General features: G+C 40.7%; 3 non-coding genes across 3 annotated transcripts; all 3 read left to right on the forward strand.

Moving 5' to 3' along the window:
• Positions 1–1667: 1667 nt before the first annotated feature.
• On the forward strand, positions 1668–1740 carry trnar-ccu (transfer RNA arginine (anticodon CCU)). The gene has a single exon. It is a non-coding gene; the product is annotated as a tRNA-Arg (tRNA).
• A 7408-nt stretch (positions 1741–9148) lies between these two features.
• On the forward strand, positions 9149–9221 carry trnar-ccu (transfer RNA arginine (anticodon CCU)). Its single transcript has one exon. It is a non-coding gene; the product is annotated as a tRNA-Arg (tRNA).
• Positions 9222–16629: 7408 nt separating this feature from the next.
• Positions 16630–16702, forward strand: trnar-ccu (transfer RNA arginine (anticodon CCU)). The gene has a single exon. It is a non-coding gene; the product is annotated as a tRNA-Arg (tRNA).
• The last annotated feature ends 1335 nt before the right edge of the window (positions 16703–18037 follow it).

Below are 18037 nucleotides of genomic sequence, written 5' to 3' on the forward strand. Positions count from 1 at the left end.
CTATACTAACTGCTTTTATTGTCATTATTGTGTTACCCAAAGGGTTCGAGTCCAATCTGGGGTACAATGCCAGTTTCATATCAGCATGGCAATCTAGTTTCTACGTGTTTCACATCTTTTTCTTTGCACTTTTAAAAATATCCCTTCCACTGTTATGCTGATGATACCCAGCTATATTTATATATGGAACCAGATGAAAATAATCAGTTAATAAAGCTTCAAGCATGCCTACAAGACATAAAGGCCTGGATGTCCCACAATTTTTTACTTTTAAACTCAGACAAAACTGAATTCATAGTATTTGGGCCCAAAAATCTCAGAGATATGATGTCCAACCATATTGTTACACTAGATGGCATAAGCCTGGCCTCCAGTACTACTGCAAGGAACCTTGGAGTTATGTTTGATCAGGATCTGTCCTTTAACTCACATATAAAACAAATCTCTAGAACAGCCTTCTTCCACCTACGGAACATTGCCAAAATTAGGAGCATCCTGTCTCAAAGTGATGCCGAAAAACTGGTCCATGCATTTGTTACCTCTAGGTTTGACTACTGTAATTCCCTACTTTCAGGATGCCCCAGTAACTCCCTAAAGAGCCTGCAATTAATCCAAAATGCTGCAGCAAGAGTGCTGACTGGAACTAGCAAGAGAGATCATATTTCACCTTCACTAGCTTCTCTCCATTGGCTTCCAATTAAATGTAGAATAGAATTTGAAACCCTGCTTCTTACATATAAAGCTCTGAATGGTCAGGCTCCATCATATTTAGAAGACCTCATAGCACCATATCATCCCAGTAGACCACTTTGCTCTCAGAATGCAGGCCTACTTGTGGTTCCCAGAATTTCCAAAAGTAGAATGGGAGGTAGAGCCTTTAGCTATCAAGCTCCTCTCTTGTGAAACCAGCTCCCAGTTCAGATTCGGGAAGCATACAGCCTCTCTACTTTTAAGTCTAGGCTTAAAACCTTCCTTTTTAATAAAGCATATAGTTATTTATAGTTATGCTGCCATAGGCTTAGACTGCTGGGGGACCCACCCCCCAATGCACTGAGCTCCTTTCCTCCTCTTGACCATCTCTCCTCTCCTCTCATCCCGCAATTGTCACCACTGTATGTCATTAACTCTGTGTGTTCTCTCCCGTAGTTGTCTTTGTCATCCTCTGTCCCCTTCTCTCTGTCCCTTTCTGCAGGTGTCCCCCGGCTTTGAAGCTGTGTGTCTTCCAGCGTGAAGCTACTGGTCCTACCAATCTGCCCAATGTTTTGTTGTTGCTTTTTGTTGCTCTGTTCTTTTCCCTCTCCCCTTTCCACTCACCCCAACCGGTCGAGGCAAATGGCCGTCCACCCTGAGCCTGGTTCTGCTGGAGGTTTCTTCCGTTAAAGGGAGTTTTTCCTCTCCACTGTTGCCTATGGCTTGCTCCAGGGGGAATTGTTGGGTTCTCTTTATATATCTTTATAATCTTGACTTTATTCTGTAAAGTGCCCTGAGATGACTTTGTTGTGAATTGGCACTATATAAATAAAGTTGAATTGAATTGAACTCACTATATCTACTGCATATGGGGCCATTATTGTGTTACCCAAAGCCAACATGGCATGTCTCACATTATGCTCTGTATAGGAAGCAACTGTTTGGTGGAAGAACTGATGAGTAAAGGTGATTGAGATGCCCCAGTGGCCTAATGGATAAGGCACTGGCCTCCTAAGCCAGGGATTGTGGGTTCAAGTCCCATCTGGGGTGGTTGACAGCAGAGTGGCGCAGCGGAAGCGTGCTGGGCCCATAACCCAGAGGTCGATGGATCGAAACCATCCTCTGCTAACTGTGTTTTGTAAGCTGACTTAGGGCCTTTACAACCTCTTAGTAAAGTGAACCAGATACAGAAAGTACATATTCACCTACTATACAATTCCAGATGCATATCAGCTTGGGAATGCAATTATTGTATATTTCACATTCTTTTCTCTGCTCTTTCAAATGCTTTCCTCCATCTTACTATACTAACTGCTTTTATTGTCATTATTGTGCTACCCAAAGGGTTCGAGTCCAATCTGGGGTACAATGCCAGTTTCATATCAGCATGGCAATCTAGTTTCTACGTGTTTCACATCTTTTTCTTTGCACTTTTAAAAATTTCCCTTCTACTCACTATATCTACTGCATTTGGGGCCATTATTGTGTTACCCAAAGCCAACATGGCATGTCTCACATTATGCTCTGTCTAGGAAGCAACTGTTTGGTGGAAGAACTGATGAGTAAAGGTGTTTGAGATGCCCCAGTGGCCTAATGGATAAGGCACTGGCGTTGAGTGAGGATTTTTAACTATAAGCTTTATCAAAAAGGAAAGTTTTAAGCCTAGTCTTAAAAGTAGAGAGGGTGTCTGCTCCCCGAATTTGGATTGGAAGCTGGTTCCACAGGAGAGGAGCTTGATAGCTAAAGGCTCTGCCTCCCATTCTACTTTTGCAAACTCTGGGAACCACAAGTAGGCCAGTATTTTGGGATCGAAGTGGTCTAATTGGGCGATACAGGACTATGAGATCTATTAAATATGATGGAGCTTGACCATTAAGAGCTTTGTATGTAAGGAGGAGGGTTTTGAACTCTATTCTAGATTTTATGGGAAGCCAATGAAGAGAAGCTAGTGAAGGTGAAATATGATCTCTCTTTCCTAATCCAGTCAGCACTCTTGCTGCAGCATTTTGGATTAATTGAAGGCTTTTTAGAGAGTTATTAGGACACCCCAGAAGTAGGGAATTACAGTAGTCCAACCTAGAAGTAACAAATGCATGGACAAGTTTTTCGGCATCACTTTGAGACAGGATGCTTCTAATTTTAGCAATGTTCCGTAGGTGGAAGAAGGCTGTTCTAGACATTTGTCTTTTATGTGACGTAAACGCCAAATCTTGGTCAAAGATAACTCCAAGGTTCCTCACCGTAGTACTAGAGGCCAAAGTTATGTCATCTAGAGTAACTATATTGTTAGACAGCATATTTCTCATGTTTTTAGGCCCAAAGAGGATGATTTCAGTTTTGTCTGAATTTAGAAGTAGGAAATTGTAGGACATCCAGTTCTTTATGTCTTTTAGACATGCTTCAAATTTGACTAATTGGTTAGTATCTTCTGGTTTCACAGATAAATAGAGCTGGGTATCATCTGCATATCAGTGGACGTTTATGGAATGTTTCCTAATGATTTTGCCTAAAGGTGACATGTAGAGATTAAAAAGTATTGGTCCTAACACAGAGCCCTGTGGAACTCCATAGCTGACTTTGGTGCATAAAGAAGAGTCATCATTAACATGAACAAGTTGGAATCTGTCTGACAGATAAGATTTAAACCAATGTAATGTGGTTCCTTTAATCCCAAATCCATGTTCTAGTCTCTGTAATAAAATGTTGTGGTCAATGGTGTCAAATGCGGCACTAAGGTCTAGTAAGACGAGTACAGACACAAGTCCATTATCTGAAGCCAGGAGAAGATCATTGGAGACTTTTACCAGTGCTGTTTCTGTACTGTGATGAGCTCTAAATCCTGACTGAAAGTCTTCATACAAATTATTCCTGTAAAGGTGATCACATAATTGTTTTGCAACTACTTTTTCAAGGATTTTAGAAATAAACGGGAGATTTGATATTGGTCTATAGTTGGCTAAATCCCCTGGATCAAGACAAGGTTTTTTAAGTAATGGTTTGATTACAGCAACTTTATAGGCCTTTGGTACATAGCCAGTTTCTAAAGATAGGTTAATCAAATCTAATATGAAAGTGTCTATTAAAGGTAGAACATCTTTAAGCAATTTGGTTGGAACAGGGTCTAAAAGACATGTTGTTAGTTTTGAGGAGGCGGTAGTTGAACTTAGCTCAGTGAGATCTATGGGTGAAAAGCAGTCTAAGATGGATTGGGGCCTTATTGAGGATTCTATAGCTGTTGTACATGAAGATCTAGCCGTAATATTTGTAGGGAGGATCTGGTGAATCTTTTCCCTAATGGCTACAATTTTACTAGTAAAGAAAGTCATAAAGTCATTGCTGCTCAAAGTTAAGGGAATACTAGGCTCAACAGAACTATGGCTCTTAGTCAGCCTGGCTACAGTGCTGAACAGAAACCGGGGGTTGTTCTTGTTTTCCTCTATTAATGCGGAATAATATGCTGTTCTGGCATCACGGAGAGCTTTTTTGTATGTTTTTAAACTGTTTTTCCAGGCTAACCGGGATTCTTCTAAATTAGTGGAACACCACTTCCTCTCTAGCTTTCGTGTTGCCTGCTTTAAGCTGTGCATTTGTGAATTGTACCATGGAGGTCGGCTCCTCTGATTCACTGCCTTCTATTTCAAAGGGGCAACTGTATCTAGTATCCTACGCAGTGAGGCGGCAGAATCGTCGACTAAATAATCAATTTGCACAGGAGTAAGATGGCTACTCACCATAGTATTGACACATGGTGGTGAAAAAGATGAAGAAATAATTTCTTTAAATGTATTCACAGCATTTTCAGATAAACATCTGCTGTAGTGGAATTTTTTCCTAACTGCTGTATAGTCCGTTATTGTAAATTCAAATGTTATTAGAAAATGGTCAGACAGAAGAGAATTATGAGGAAATACTATTAAATTATCAGTTTCAATGCCATATGTAAGGACAAGGTCTAACGTGTGACTAAAACAATGAGTGGGTTTATTTACATTTTGGGAAAAACCAATTGAATCTAATAATGAATTAAACGCAGTGCTCAGACAGTTACTGTCAGCATCTACATGAATGTTAAAGTCACCCACTATAATGACTTTATCTGTACTAAGCACTAAATCAGATAGAAAATCAGAAAATTCAATCAAAAACTCTGAATAAGGGACTGGAGGACGGTACACGATAACAAATAATAGTGGTTTTTGAGTTTTCCAGTTTGGGTGTGAAAGGCTAAGAGTAAGACTCTCAAATGAGGTATAACTATGTTTAGGTCTAGGAATTATTGATAAGCTAGAGTGAAATATTGCTGCTACTCCTCCACCTCGGCCTGTGCATCTAGGAACATGATAATTAATATGACTTTGGGGGGTTGACTCATTTAAACTGACATATTCTTCCTGCTGCAACCACGTTTCAGTGAGACAAAATAAACCAATTTGATGATCATTTATCAAGTCATTTACTAACAAAGATTTAGAAGAGAGAGATCTGATGTTTAATAATCCACATTTAAAAGTTTTGGGTTTTGGTTCAGTATGAGCAGTTGTATTACCCAAAGGGTTCGAGTCCAATCTGGTGTGGTTCAAAGCAGAGTGGCGCAGCGGAAGCGTGCTGGGCCCATAACCCAGAGGTCGATGGATCGAAACCATCCTCTGCTAACTGTGTTTTGTAAGCTGACTTAGGGCCTTTACAACCTTTTAGTAAAGTGAACCAGATACAGAAAGTACATATTCACCTACTGTACAATTCCAGATGCATATGAGCTTGGGAATACAATTTATGTATATTTCACATTCTTTTCTCTGCTCTTTCAAATGCTTTCCTCCATCTTACTATACTAACTGCTTTTATTGTCATTATTGTGTTACCCAAAGGGTTCGAGTCCCATGTGGGGTGGTTGACAGCAGAGTGGCTCAGCGGAAGCGTGCTGGGCCCATAACCCAAAGGTCGATGGTTCGAAACTATCCTCTGCTAACTGTGTTTTGTAAGCTGACTTAGGGCCTTTACAACCTTTTAGTAAAGTGAACCAGATACAGAAAGTACATATTCACCTACTGTAATATTCCAGATGCATATCAGCTTGGGAATGCAATTTTTGTATATTTCACATTCTTTTCTCTGCTCTTTCAAATGCTTTCCTCCATCTTACTATACTAACTGCTTTTATTGTCATTATTGTGTTACCCAAAGGGTTCGAGTCCAATCTGGGGTACAATGCCAGTTTCATATCAGCATGGCATTCTAGTTTCTACGTGTTTCACATCTTTTTCTTTGCACTTTTAAAAATTTCCCTTCTACTCACTATATCTACTGCATTTGGGGCCATTATTGTGTTACCCAAAGCCAACATGGCATGGCTCACATTATGCTCTGTATGGGAAGCAACTGTTTGGTGGAAGAACTGATGAGTAAAGGTGTTTGAGATGCCCCAGTGGCCTATTGGATAAGGCACTGGCCTCCTAAGCCAGGGATTGTGGGTTCAAGTCCTATCTGGGGTGGTTGACAGCAGAGTGGTACAGCGGAAGCGTGCTGGACCCATAACCCAGAGGTCGATGGATCGAAACCATCCTCTGCTAACTGTGTTTTGTAAGCTGACTTAGGGCCTTTACAACCTTTTAGTAAACTGAACCAGATACAGAAAGTAAATATTCACCTCCTGTACAATTCCAGATGCATATCAGCTTGGGAATGCAATTTTTGTATATTTCAAATTCCTTTCTCTGCTCTTTTAAATGGTTTCCTCCATCTTACTATACTAACTGCTTTTATTGTCATTATTGTGTTACCCAAAGGGTTCGAGTCCAATCTGGGGTACAATGCCAGTTTCATATCAGCATTGGAAACTAGTTTCTATGTGTTTCACATCTTTTTCTTTGCACTTTTAAAAATTTCCCTTCTACTCACTATATCTACTACATTTGGGGCCATTATTGTGTTACCCAAAGGGTTCGAGTCCAATCTGGTGTACAATGCCAGTTTCATCTCAGCATGGCAATCTAGTTTCTACGTATTTCACATCTTTTCCCTTCTACTCACTATATCTACTGCATTTGGAGCCATTACTGTGTTACCCAAAGCCAACATGGCATGTCTCACATTATGCTCTGTATAGGAAGCAACTGTTAGTTGGAAGAACTGAGGAGTAAAGGTGTTTGTGATGCCCCAGTGGCCTAATGGATAATGCACTGGCCTCCTAAGCCAGGGATTGTGGGTTCGAGTCCCATCTGGGGTGGTTGACAGCAGAGTGGCGCAGCAAAAGCGTGCTGGGCCCATAACCCAGAGGTCAATAGATTGAAACCATCCTTTGCTAACTGTGTTTTGTAAGCTGACTTAGGGCCTTTACAACCTTTAAGTAAAGTGATCCAGATACAGAAAGTACATATTCACCTACTGTAATATTCCAGATGCATATCAGCTTGGGAATGCAATTTTTGTATATTTCACATTCTTTTCTCTGCTCTTTCAAATGCTTTCCTCCATCTTACTATACTAACTGCTTTTATTGTCATTATTGTGTTACCCAAAGGGTTCGAGTCCAATCTGGCGTGGTTGAAAGCAGAGTGGCGCAGCGGAAGCGTGCTGGGCCCATAACCCAGAGGTCAATAGATTGAAACCATCCTTTGCTAACTGTGTTTTGTAAGCTGACTTAGGGCCTTTACAACCTTTAAGTAAAGTGATCCAGATACAGAAAGTACATATTCACCTACTGTAATATTCCAGATGCATATCAGCTTGGGAATGCAATTTTTGTATATTTCACATTCTTTTCTCTGCTCTTTCAAATGCTTTCCTCCATCTTACTATACTAACTGCTTTTATTGTCATTATTGTGTTACCCAAAGGGTTCGAGTCCAATCTGGGGTACAATGCCAGTTTCATATCAGCATGGCAATCTAGTTTCTACGTGTTTCACATCTTTTTCTTTGCACTTTTAAAAATATCCCTTCCACTGTTATGCTGATGATACCCAGCTATATTTATATATGGAACCAGATGAAAATAATCAGTTAATAAAGCTTCAAGCATGCCTACAAGACATAAAGGCCTGGATGTCCCACAATTTTTTACTTTTAAACTCAGACAAAACTGAATTCATAGTATTTGGGCCCAAAAATCTCAGAGATATGATGTCCAACCATATTGTTACACTAGATGGCATAAGCCTGGCCTCCAGTACTACTGCAAGGAACCTTGGAGTTATGTTTGATCAGGATCTGTCCTTTAACTCACATATAAAACAAATCTCTAGAACAGCCTTCTTCCACCTACGGAACATTGCCAAAATTAGGAGCATCCTGTCTCAAAGTGATGCCGAAAAACTGGTCCATGCATTTGTTACCTCTAGGTTTGACTACTGTAATTCCCTACTTTCAGGATGCCCCAGTAACTCCCTAAAGAGCCTGCAATTAATCCAAAATGCTGCAGCAAGAGTGCTGACTGGAACTAGCAAGAGAGATCATATTTCACCTTCACTAGCTTCTCTCCATTGGCTTCCAATTAAATGTAGAATAGAATTTGAAACCCTGCTTCTTACATATAAAGCTCTGAATGGTCAGGCTCCATCATATTTAGACCTCATAGCACCATATCATCCCAGTAGACCACTTTGCTCTCAGAATGCAGGCCTACTTGTGGTTCCCAGAATTTCCAAAAGTAGAATGGGAGGTAGAGCCTTTAGCTATCAAGCTCCTCTCTTGTGAAACCAGCTCCCAGTTCAGATTCGGGAAGCATACAGCCTCTCTACTTTTAAGTCTAGGCTTAAAACCTTCCTTTTTAATAAAGCATATAGTTATTTATAGTTATGCTGCCATAGGCTTAGACTGCTGGGGGACCCACCCCCCAATGCACTGAGCTCCTTTCCTCCTCTTGACCATCTCTCCTCTCCTCTCATCCCGCAATTGTCACCACTGTATGTCATTAACTCTGTGTGTTCTCTCCCGTAGTTGTCTTTGTCATCCTCTGTCCCCTTCTCTCTGTCCCTTTCTGCAGGTGTCCCCCGGCTTTGAAGCTGTGTGTCTTCCAGCGTGAAGCTACTGGTCCTACCAATCTGCCCAATGTTTTGTTGTTGCTTTTTGTTGCTCTGTTCTTTTCCCTCTCCCCTTTCCACTCACCCCAACCGGTCGAGGCAAATGGCCGTCCACCCTGAGCCTGGTTCTGCTGGAGGTTTCTTCCGTTAAAGGGAGTTTTTCCTCTCCACTGTTGCCTATGGCTTGCTCCAGGGGGAATTGTTGGGTTCTCTTTATATATCTTTATAATCTTGACTTTATTCTGTAAAGTGCCCTGAGATGACTTTGTTGTGAATTGGCACTATATAAATAAAGTTGAATTGAATTGAACTCACTATATCTACTGCATATGGGGCCATTATTGTGTTACCCAAAGCGAACATGGCATGTCTCACATTATGCTCTGTATAGGAAGCAACTGTTTGGTGGAAGAACTGATGAGTAAAGGTGATTGAGATGCCCCAGTGGCCTAATGGATAAGGCACTGGCCTCCTAAGCCAGGGATTGTGGGTTCAAGTCCCATCTGGGGTGGTTGACAGCAGAGTGGCGCAGCGGAAGCGTGCTGGGCCCATAACCCAGAGGTCGATGGATCGAAACCATCCTCTGCTAACTGTGTTTTGTAAGCTGACTTAGGGCCTTTACAACCTCTTAGTAAAGTGAACCAGATACAGAAAGTACATATTCACCTACTATACAATTCCAGATGCATATCAGCTTGGGAATGCAATTATTGTATATTTCACATTCTTTTCTCTGCTCTTTCAAATGCTTTCCTCCATCTTACTATACTAACTGCTTTTATTGTCATTATTGTGCTACCCAAAGGGTTCGAGTCCAATCTGGGGTACAATGCCAGTTTCATATCAGCATGGCAATCTAGTTTCTACGTGTTTCACATCTTTTTCTTTGCACTTTTAAAAATTTCCCTTCTACTCACTATATCTACTGCATTTGGGGCCATTATTGTGTTACCCAAAGCCAACATGGCATGTCTCACATTATGCTCTGTCTAGGAAGCAACTGTTTGGTGGAAGAACTGATGAGTAAAGGTGTTTGAGATGCCCCAGTGGCCTAATGGATAAGGCACTGGCGTTGAGTGAGGATTTTTAACTATAAGCTTTATCAAAAAGGAAAGTTTTAAGCCTAGTCTTAAAAGTAGAGAGGGTGTCTGCTCCCCGAATTTGGATTGGAAGCTGGTTCCACAGGAGAGGAGCTTGATAGCTAAAGGCTCTGCCTCCCATTCTACTTTTGCAAACTCTGGGAACCACAAGTAGGCCAGTATTTTGGGATCGAAGTGGTCTAATTGGGCGATACAGGACTATGAGATCTATTAAATATGATGGAGCTTGACCATTAAGAGCTTTGTATGTAAGGAGGAGGGTTTTGAACTCTATTCTAGATTTTATGGGAAGCCAATGAAGAGAAGCTAGTGAAGGTGAAATATGATCTCTCTTTCCTAATCCAGTCAGCACTCTTGCTGCAGCATTTTGGATTAATTGAAGGCTTTTTAGAGAGTTATTAGGACACCCCAGAAGTAGGGAATTACAGTAGTCCAACCTAGAAGTAACAAATGCATGGACAAGTTTTTCGGCATCACTTTGAGACAGGATGCTTCTAATTTTAGCAATGTTCCGTAGGTGGAAGAAGGCTGTTCTAGACATTTGTCTTTTATGTGACGTAAACGCCAAATCTTGGTCAAAGATAACTCCAAGGTTCCTCACCGTAGTACTAGAGGCCAAAGTTATGTCATCTAGAGTAACTATATTGTTAGACAGCATATTTCTCATGTTTTTAGGCCCAAAGAGGATGATTTCAGTTTTGTCTGAATTTAGAAGTAGGAAATTGTAGGACATCCAGTTCTTTATGTCTTTTAGACATGCTTCAAATTTGACTAATTGGTTAGTATCTTCTGGTTTCACAGATAAATAGAGCTGGGTATCATCTGCATATCAGTGGAAGTTTATGGAATGTTTCCTAATGATTTTGCCTAAAGGTGACATGTAGAGATTAAAAAGTATTGGTCCTAACACAGAGCCCTGTGGAACTCCATAGCTGACTTTGGTGCATAAAGAAGAGTCATCATTAACATGAACAAGTTGGAATCTGTCTGACAGATAAGATTTAAACCAATGTAATGTGGTTCCTTTAATCCCAAATCCATGTTCTAGTCTCTGTAATAAAATGTTGTGGTCAATGGTGTCAAATGCGGCACTAAGGTCTAGTAAGACGAGTACAGACACAAGTCCATTATCTGAAGCCAGGAGAAGATCATTGGAGACTTTTACCAGTGCTGTTTCTGTACTGTGATGAGCTCTAAATCCTGACTGAAAGTCTTCATACAAATTATTCCTGTAAAGGTGATCACATAATTGTTTTGCAACTACTTTTTCAAGGATTTTAGAAATAAACGGGAGATTTGATATTGGTCTATAGTTGGCTAAATCCCCTGGATCAAGACAAGGTTTTTTAAGTAATGGTTTGATTACAGCAACTTTATAGGCCTTTGGTACATAGCCAGTTTCTAAAGATAGGTTAATCAAATCTAATATGAAAGTGTCTATTAAAGGTAGAACATCTTTAAGCAATTTGGTTGGAACAGGGTCTAAAAGACATGTTGTTAGTTTTGAGGAGGCGGTAGTTGAACTTAGCTCAGTGAGATCTATGGGTGAAAAGCAGTCTAAGATGGATTGGGGCCTTATTGAGGATTCTATAGCTGTTGTACATGAAGATCTAGCCGTAATATTTGTAGGGAGGATCTGGTGAATCTTTTCCCTAATGGCTACAATTTTACTAGTAAAGAAAGTCATAAAGTCATTGCTGCTCAAAGTTAAGGGAATACTAGGCTCAACAGAACTATGGCTCTTAGTCAGCCTGGCTACAGTGCTGAACAGAAACCGGGGGTTGTTCTTGTTTTCCTCTATTAATGCGGAATAATATGCTGTTCTGGCATCACGGAGAGCTTTTTTGTATGTTTTTAAACTGTTTTTCCAGGCTAACCGGGATTCTTCTAAATTAGTGGAACACCACTTCCTCTCTAGCTTTCGTGTTGCCTGCTTTAAGCTGTGCATTTGTGAATTGTACCATGGAGGTCGGCTCCTCTGATTCACTGCCTTCTATTTCAAAGGGGCAACTGTATCTAGTATCCTACGCAGTGAGGCGGCAGAATCGTCAACTAAATAATCAATTTGCACAGGAGTAAGATGGCTACTCACCATAGTATTGACACATGGTGGTGAAAAAGATGAAGAAATAATTTCTTTAAATGTATTCACAGCATTTTCAGATAAACATCTGCTGTAGTGGAATTTTTTCCTAACTGCTGTATAGTCCGTTATTGTAAATTCAAATGTTATTAGAAAATGGTCAGACAGAAGAGAATTATGAGGAAATACTATTAAATTATCAGTTTCAATGCCATATGTAAGGACAAGGTCTAACGTGTGACTAAAACAATGAGTGGGTTTATTTACATTTTGGGAAAAACCAATTGAATCTAATAATGAATTAAACGCAGTGCTCAGACAGTTACTGTCAGCATCTACATGAATGTTAAAGTCACCCACTATAATGACTTTATCTGTACTAAGCACTAAATCAGATAGAAAATCAGAAAATTCAATCAAAAACTCTGAATAAGGGACTGGAGGACGGTACACGATAACAAATAATAGTGGTTTTTGAGTTTTCCAGTTTGGGTGTGAAAGGCTAAGAGTAAGACTCTCAAATGAGGTATAACTATGTTTAGGTCTAGGAATTATTGATAAGCTAGAGTGAAATATTGCTGCTACTCCTCCACCTCGGCCTGTGCATCTAGGAACATGATAATTAATATGACTTTGGGGGGTTGACTCATTTAAACTGACATATTCTTCCTGCTGCAACCACGTTTCAGTGAGACAAAATAAACCAATTTGATGATCATTTATCAAGTCATTTACTAACAAAGATTTAGAAGAGAGAGATCTGATGTTTAATAATCCACATTTAAAAGTTTTGGGTTTTGGTTCAGTATGAGCAGTTGTATTACCCAAAGGGTTCGAGTCCAATCTGGTGTGGTTCAAAGCAGAGTGGCGCAGCGGAAGCGTGCTGGGCCCATAACCCAGAGGTCGATGGATCGAAACCATCCTCTGCTAACTGTGTTTTGTAAGCTGACTTAGGGCCTTTACAACATTTTAGTAAAGTGAACCAGATACAGAAAGTACATATTCACCTACTGTACAATTCCAGATGCATATGAGCTTGGGAATGCAATTTATGTATATTTCACATTCTTTTCTCTGCTCTTTCAAATGCTTTCCTCCATCTTACTATACTAACTGCTTTTATTGTCATTATTGTGTTACCCAAAGGGTTCGAGTCCCATCTGGGGTGGTTGACAGCAGAGTGGCTCAGCGGAAGCTTGCTGGGCCCATAACCCAAAGGTCGATGGTTCGAAACTCTCCTCTGCTAACTGTGTTTTGTAAGCTGACTTAGGGCCTTTACAACCTTTTAGTAAAGTGAACCAGATACAGAAAGTACATATTCACCTACTGTAATATTCCAGATGCATATCAGCTTGGGAATGCAATTTTTGTATATTTCACATTCTTTTCTCTGCTCTTTCAAATGCTTTCCTCCATCTTACTATACTAACTGCTTTTATTGTCATTATTGTGTTACCCAAAGGGTTCGAGTCCAATCTGGGGTACAATGCCAGTTTCATATCAGCATGGCATTCTAGTTTCTACGTGTTTCACATCTTTTTCTTTGCACTTTTAAAAATTTCCCTTCTACTCACTATATCTACTGCATTTGGGGCCATTATTGTGTTACCCAAAGCCAACATGGCATGGCTCACATTATGCTCTGTATAGGAAGCAACTGTTTGGTGGAAGAACTGATGAGTAAAGGTGTTTGAGATGCCCCAGTGGCCTATTGGATAAGGCACTGGCCTCCTAAGCCAGGGATTGTGGGTTCAAGTCCTATCTGGGGTGGTTGACAGCAGAGTGGTACAGCGGAAGCGTGCTGGACCCATAACCCAGAGGTCGATGGATCGAAACCATCCTCTGCTAACTGTGTTTTGTAAGCTGACTTAGGGCCTTTACAACCTTTTAGTAAACTGAACCAGATACAGAAAGTAAATATTCACCTCCTGTACAATTCCAGATGCATATCAGCTTGGGAATGCAATTTTTGTATATTTCAAATTCCTTTCTCTGCTCTTTTAAATGGTTTCCTCCATCTTACTATACTAACTGCTTTTATTGTCATTATTTTGTTACCCAAAGGGTTCGAGTCCAATCTGGGGTACAATGCCAGTTTCATATCAGCATTGGAAACTAGTTTCTATGTGTTTCACATCTTTTTCTTTGCACTTTTAAAAATTTCCCTTCTACTCACTATATCTACTACATTTGGGGCCATTATTGTGTTACCCAAAGGGTTCGAGTCCAATCTGGTGTACAATGCCAGTTTCATCTCAGCATGGCAATCTAGTTTCTACGTATTTCACATCTTTTCCCTTCTACTCACTATATCTACTGCATTTGGGGCCATTACTGTGTTACCCAAAGCCAACATGGCATGTCTCACATTATGCTCTGTATAGGAAGCAACTGTTAGTTGGAAGAACTGAGGAGTAAAGGTGTTTGTGATGCCCCAGTGGCCTAATGGATAATGCACTGGCCTCCTAAGCCAGGGATTGTGGGTTCGAGTCCCATCTGGGGTGGTTGACAGCAGAGTAGCGCAGCAAAAGCGTGCTGGGCCCATAACCCAGAGGTCAATAGATTGAAACCATCCTTTGCTAACTGTGTTTTGTAAGCTGACTTAGGGCCTTTACAACCTTTAAGTAAAGTGATCCAGATACAGAAAGTACATATTCACCTACTGTAATATTCCAGATGCATATCAGCTTGGGAATGCAATTTTTGTATATTTCACATTCTTTTCTCTGCTCTTTCAAATGCTTTCCTCCATCTTACTATACTAACTGCTTTTATTGTCATTATTGTGTTACCCAAAGGGTTCGAGTCCAATCTGGCGTGGTTGAAAGCAGAGTGGCGCAGCGGAAGCGTGCTGGGCCCATAACCCAGAGGTCAATAGATTGAAACTATCCTTTGCTAACTGTGTTTTGTAAGCTGACTTAGGGCCTTTACAACCTTTAAGTAAAGTGATCCAGATACAGAAAGTACATATTCACCTACTGTAATATTCCAGATGCATATCAGCTTGGGAATGCAATTTTTGTATATTTCAAATTCTTTTCTCTGCTCTTTCAAATGCTTTCCTCCATCTTACTATACTAACTGCTTTTATTGTCATTATTGTGTTACCCAAAGGGTTCGAGTCCAATCTGGGGTACAATGCCAGTTTCATATCAGCATGGCAATCTAGTTTCTACGTGTTTCACATCTTTTTCTTTGCACTTTTAAAAATATCCCTTCCACTGTTATGCTGATGATACCCAGCTATATTTATATATGGAACCAGATGAAAATAATCAGTTAATAAAGCTTCAAGCATGCCTACAAGACATAAAGGCCTGGATGTCCCACAATTTTTTACTTTTAAACTCAGACAAAACTGAATTCATAGTATTTGGGCCCAAAAATCTCAGAGATATGATGTCCAACCATATTGTTACACTAGATGGCATAAGCCTGGCCTCCAGTACTACTGCAAGGAACCTTGGAGTTATGTTTGATCAGGATCTGTCCTTTAACTCACATATAAAACAAATCTCTAGAACAGCCTTCTTCCACCTACGGAACATTGCCAAAATTAGGAGCATCCTGTCTCAAAGTGATGCCGAAAAACTGGTCCATGCATTTGTTACCTCTAGGTTTGACTACTGTAATTCCCTACTTTCAGGATGCCCCAGTAACTCCCTAAAGAGCCTGCAATTAATCCAAAATGCTGCAGCAAGAGTGCTGACTGGAACTAGCAAGAGAGATCATATTTCACCTTCACTAGCTTCTCTCCATTGGCTTCCAATTAAATGTAGAATAGAATTTGAAACCCTGCTTCTTACATATAAAGCTCTGAATGGTCAGGCTCCATCATATTTAGACCTCATAGCACCATATCATCCCAGTAGACCACTTTGCTCTCAGAATGCAGGCCTACTTGTGGTTCCCAGAATTTCCAAAAGTAGAATGGGAGGTAGAGCCTTTAGCTATCAAGCTCCTCTCTTGTGAAACCAGCTCCCAGTTCAGATTCGGGAAGCAGACAGCCTCTCTACTTTTAAGTCTAGGCTTAAAACCTTCCTTTTTAATAAAGCATATAGTTATTTATAGTTATGCTGCCATAGGCTTAGACTGCTGGGGGACCCACCCCCCAATGCACTGAGCTCCTTTCCTCCTCTTGACCATCTCTCCTCTCCTCTCATCCCGCAATTGTCACCACTGTATGTCATTAACTCTGTGTGTTCTCTCCCGTAGTTGTCTTTGTCATCCTCTGTCCCCTTCTCTCTGTCCCTTTCTGCAGGTGTCCCCCGGCTTTGAAGCTGTGTGTCTTCCAGCGTGAAGCTACTGGTCCTACCAATCTGCCCAATGTTTTGTTGTTGCTTTTTGTTGCTCTGTTCTTTTCCCTCTCCCCTTTCCACTCACCCCAACCGGTCGAGGCAAATGGCCGTCCACCCTGAGCCTGGTTCTGCTGGAGGTTTCTTCCGTTAAAGGGAGTTTTTCCTCTCCACTGTTGCCTATGGCTTGCTCCAGGGGGAATTGTTGGGTTCTCTTTATATATCTTTATAATCTTGACTTTATTCTGTAAAGTGCCCTGAGATGACTTTGTTGTGAATTGGCACTATATAAATAAAGTTGAATTGAATTGAACTCACTATATCTACTGCATATGGGGCCATTATTGTGTTACCCAAAGCCAACATGGCATGTCTCACATTATGCTCTGTATAGGAAGCAACTGTTTGGTGGAAGAACTGATGAGTAAAGGTGATTGAGATGCCCCAGTGGCCTAATGGATAAGGCACTGGCCTCCTAAGCCAGGGATTGTGGGTTCAAGTCCCATCTGGGGTGGTTGACAGCAGAGTGGCGCAGCGGAAGCGTGCTGGGCCCATAACCCAGAGGTCGATGGATCGAAACCATCCTCTGCTAACTGTGTTTTGTAAGCTGACTTAGGGCCTTTACAACCTCTTAGTAAAGTGAACCAGATACAGAAAGTACATATTCACCTACTATACAATTCCAGATGCATATCAGCTTGGGAATGCAATTATTGTATATTTCACATTCTTTTCTCTGCTCTTTCAAATGCTTTCCTCCATCTTACTATACTAACTGCTTTTATTGTCATTATTGTGCTACCCAAAGGGTTCGAGTCCAATCTGGGGTACAATGCCAGTTTCATATCAGCATGGCAATCTAGTTTCTACGTGTTTCACATCTTTTTCTTTGCACTTTTAAAAATTTCCCTTCTACTCACTATATCTACTGCATTTGGGGCCATTATTGTGTTACCCAAAGCCAACATGGCATGTCTCACATTATGCTCTGTCTAGGAAGCAACTGTTTGGTGGAAGAACTGATGAGTAAAGGTGTTTGAGATGCCCCAGTGGCCTAATGGATAAGGCACTGGCGTTGAGTGAGGATTTTTAACTATAAGCTTTATCAAAAAGGAAAGTTTTAAGCCTAGTCTTAAAAGTAGAGAGGGTGTCTGCTCCCCGAATTTGGATTGGAAGCTGGTTCCACAGGAGAGGAGCTTGATAGCTAAAGGCTCTGCCTCCCATTCTACTTTTGCAAACTCTGGGAACCACAAGTAGGCCAGTATTTTGGGATCGAAGTGGTCTAATTGGGCGATACAGGACTATGAGATCTATTAAATATGATGGAGCTTGACCATTAAGAGCTTTGTATGTAAGGAGGAGGGTTTTGAACTCTATTCTAGATTTTATGGGAAGCCAATGAAGAGAAGCTAGTGAAGGTGAAATATGATCTCTCTTTCCTAATCCAGTCAGCACTCTTGCTGCAGCATTTTGGATTAATTGAAGGCTTTTTAGAGAGTTATTAGGACACCCCAGAAGTAGGGAATTACAGTAGTCCAACCTAGAAGTAACAAATGCATGGACAAGTTTTTCGGCATCACTTTGAGACAGGATGCTTCTAATTTTAGCAATGTTCCGTAGGTGGAAGAAGGCTGTTCTAGACATTTGTCTTTTATGTGACGTAAACGCCAAATCTTGGTCAAAGATAACTCCAAGGTTCCTCACCGTAGTACTAGAGGCCAAAGTTATGTCATCTAGAGTAACTATATTGTTAGACAGCATATTTCTCATGTTTTTAGGCCCAAAGAGGATGATTTCAGTTTTGTCTGAATTTAGAAGTAGGAAATTGTAGGACATCCAGTTCTTTATG

This window comes from Channa argus, unplaced genomic scaffold, assembly GCF_033026475.1.
Source record: "Channa argus isolate prfri unplaced genomic scaffold, Channa argus male v1.0 Contig013, whole genome shotgun sequence".
Taxonomy (NCBI): domain Eukaryota; kingdom Metazoa; phylum Chordata; class Actinopteri; order Anabantiformes; family Channidae; genus Channa; species Channa argus.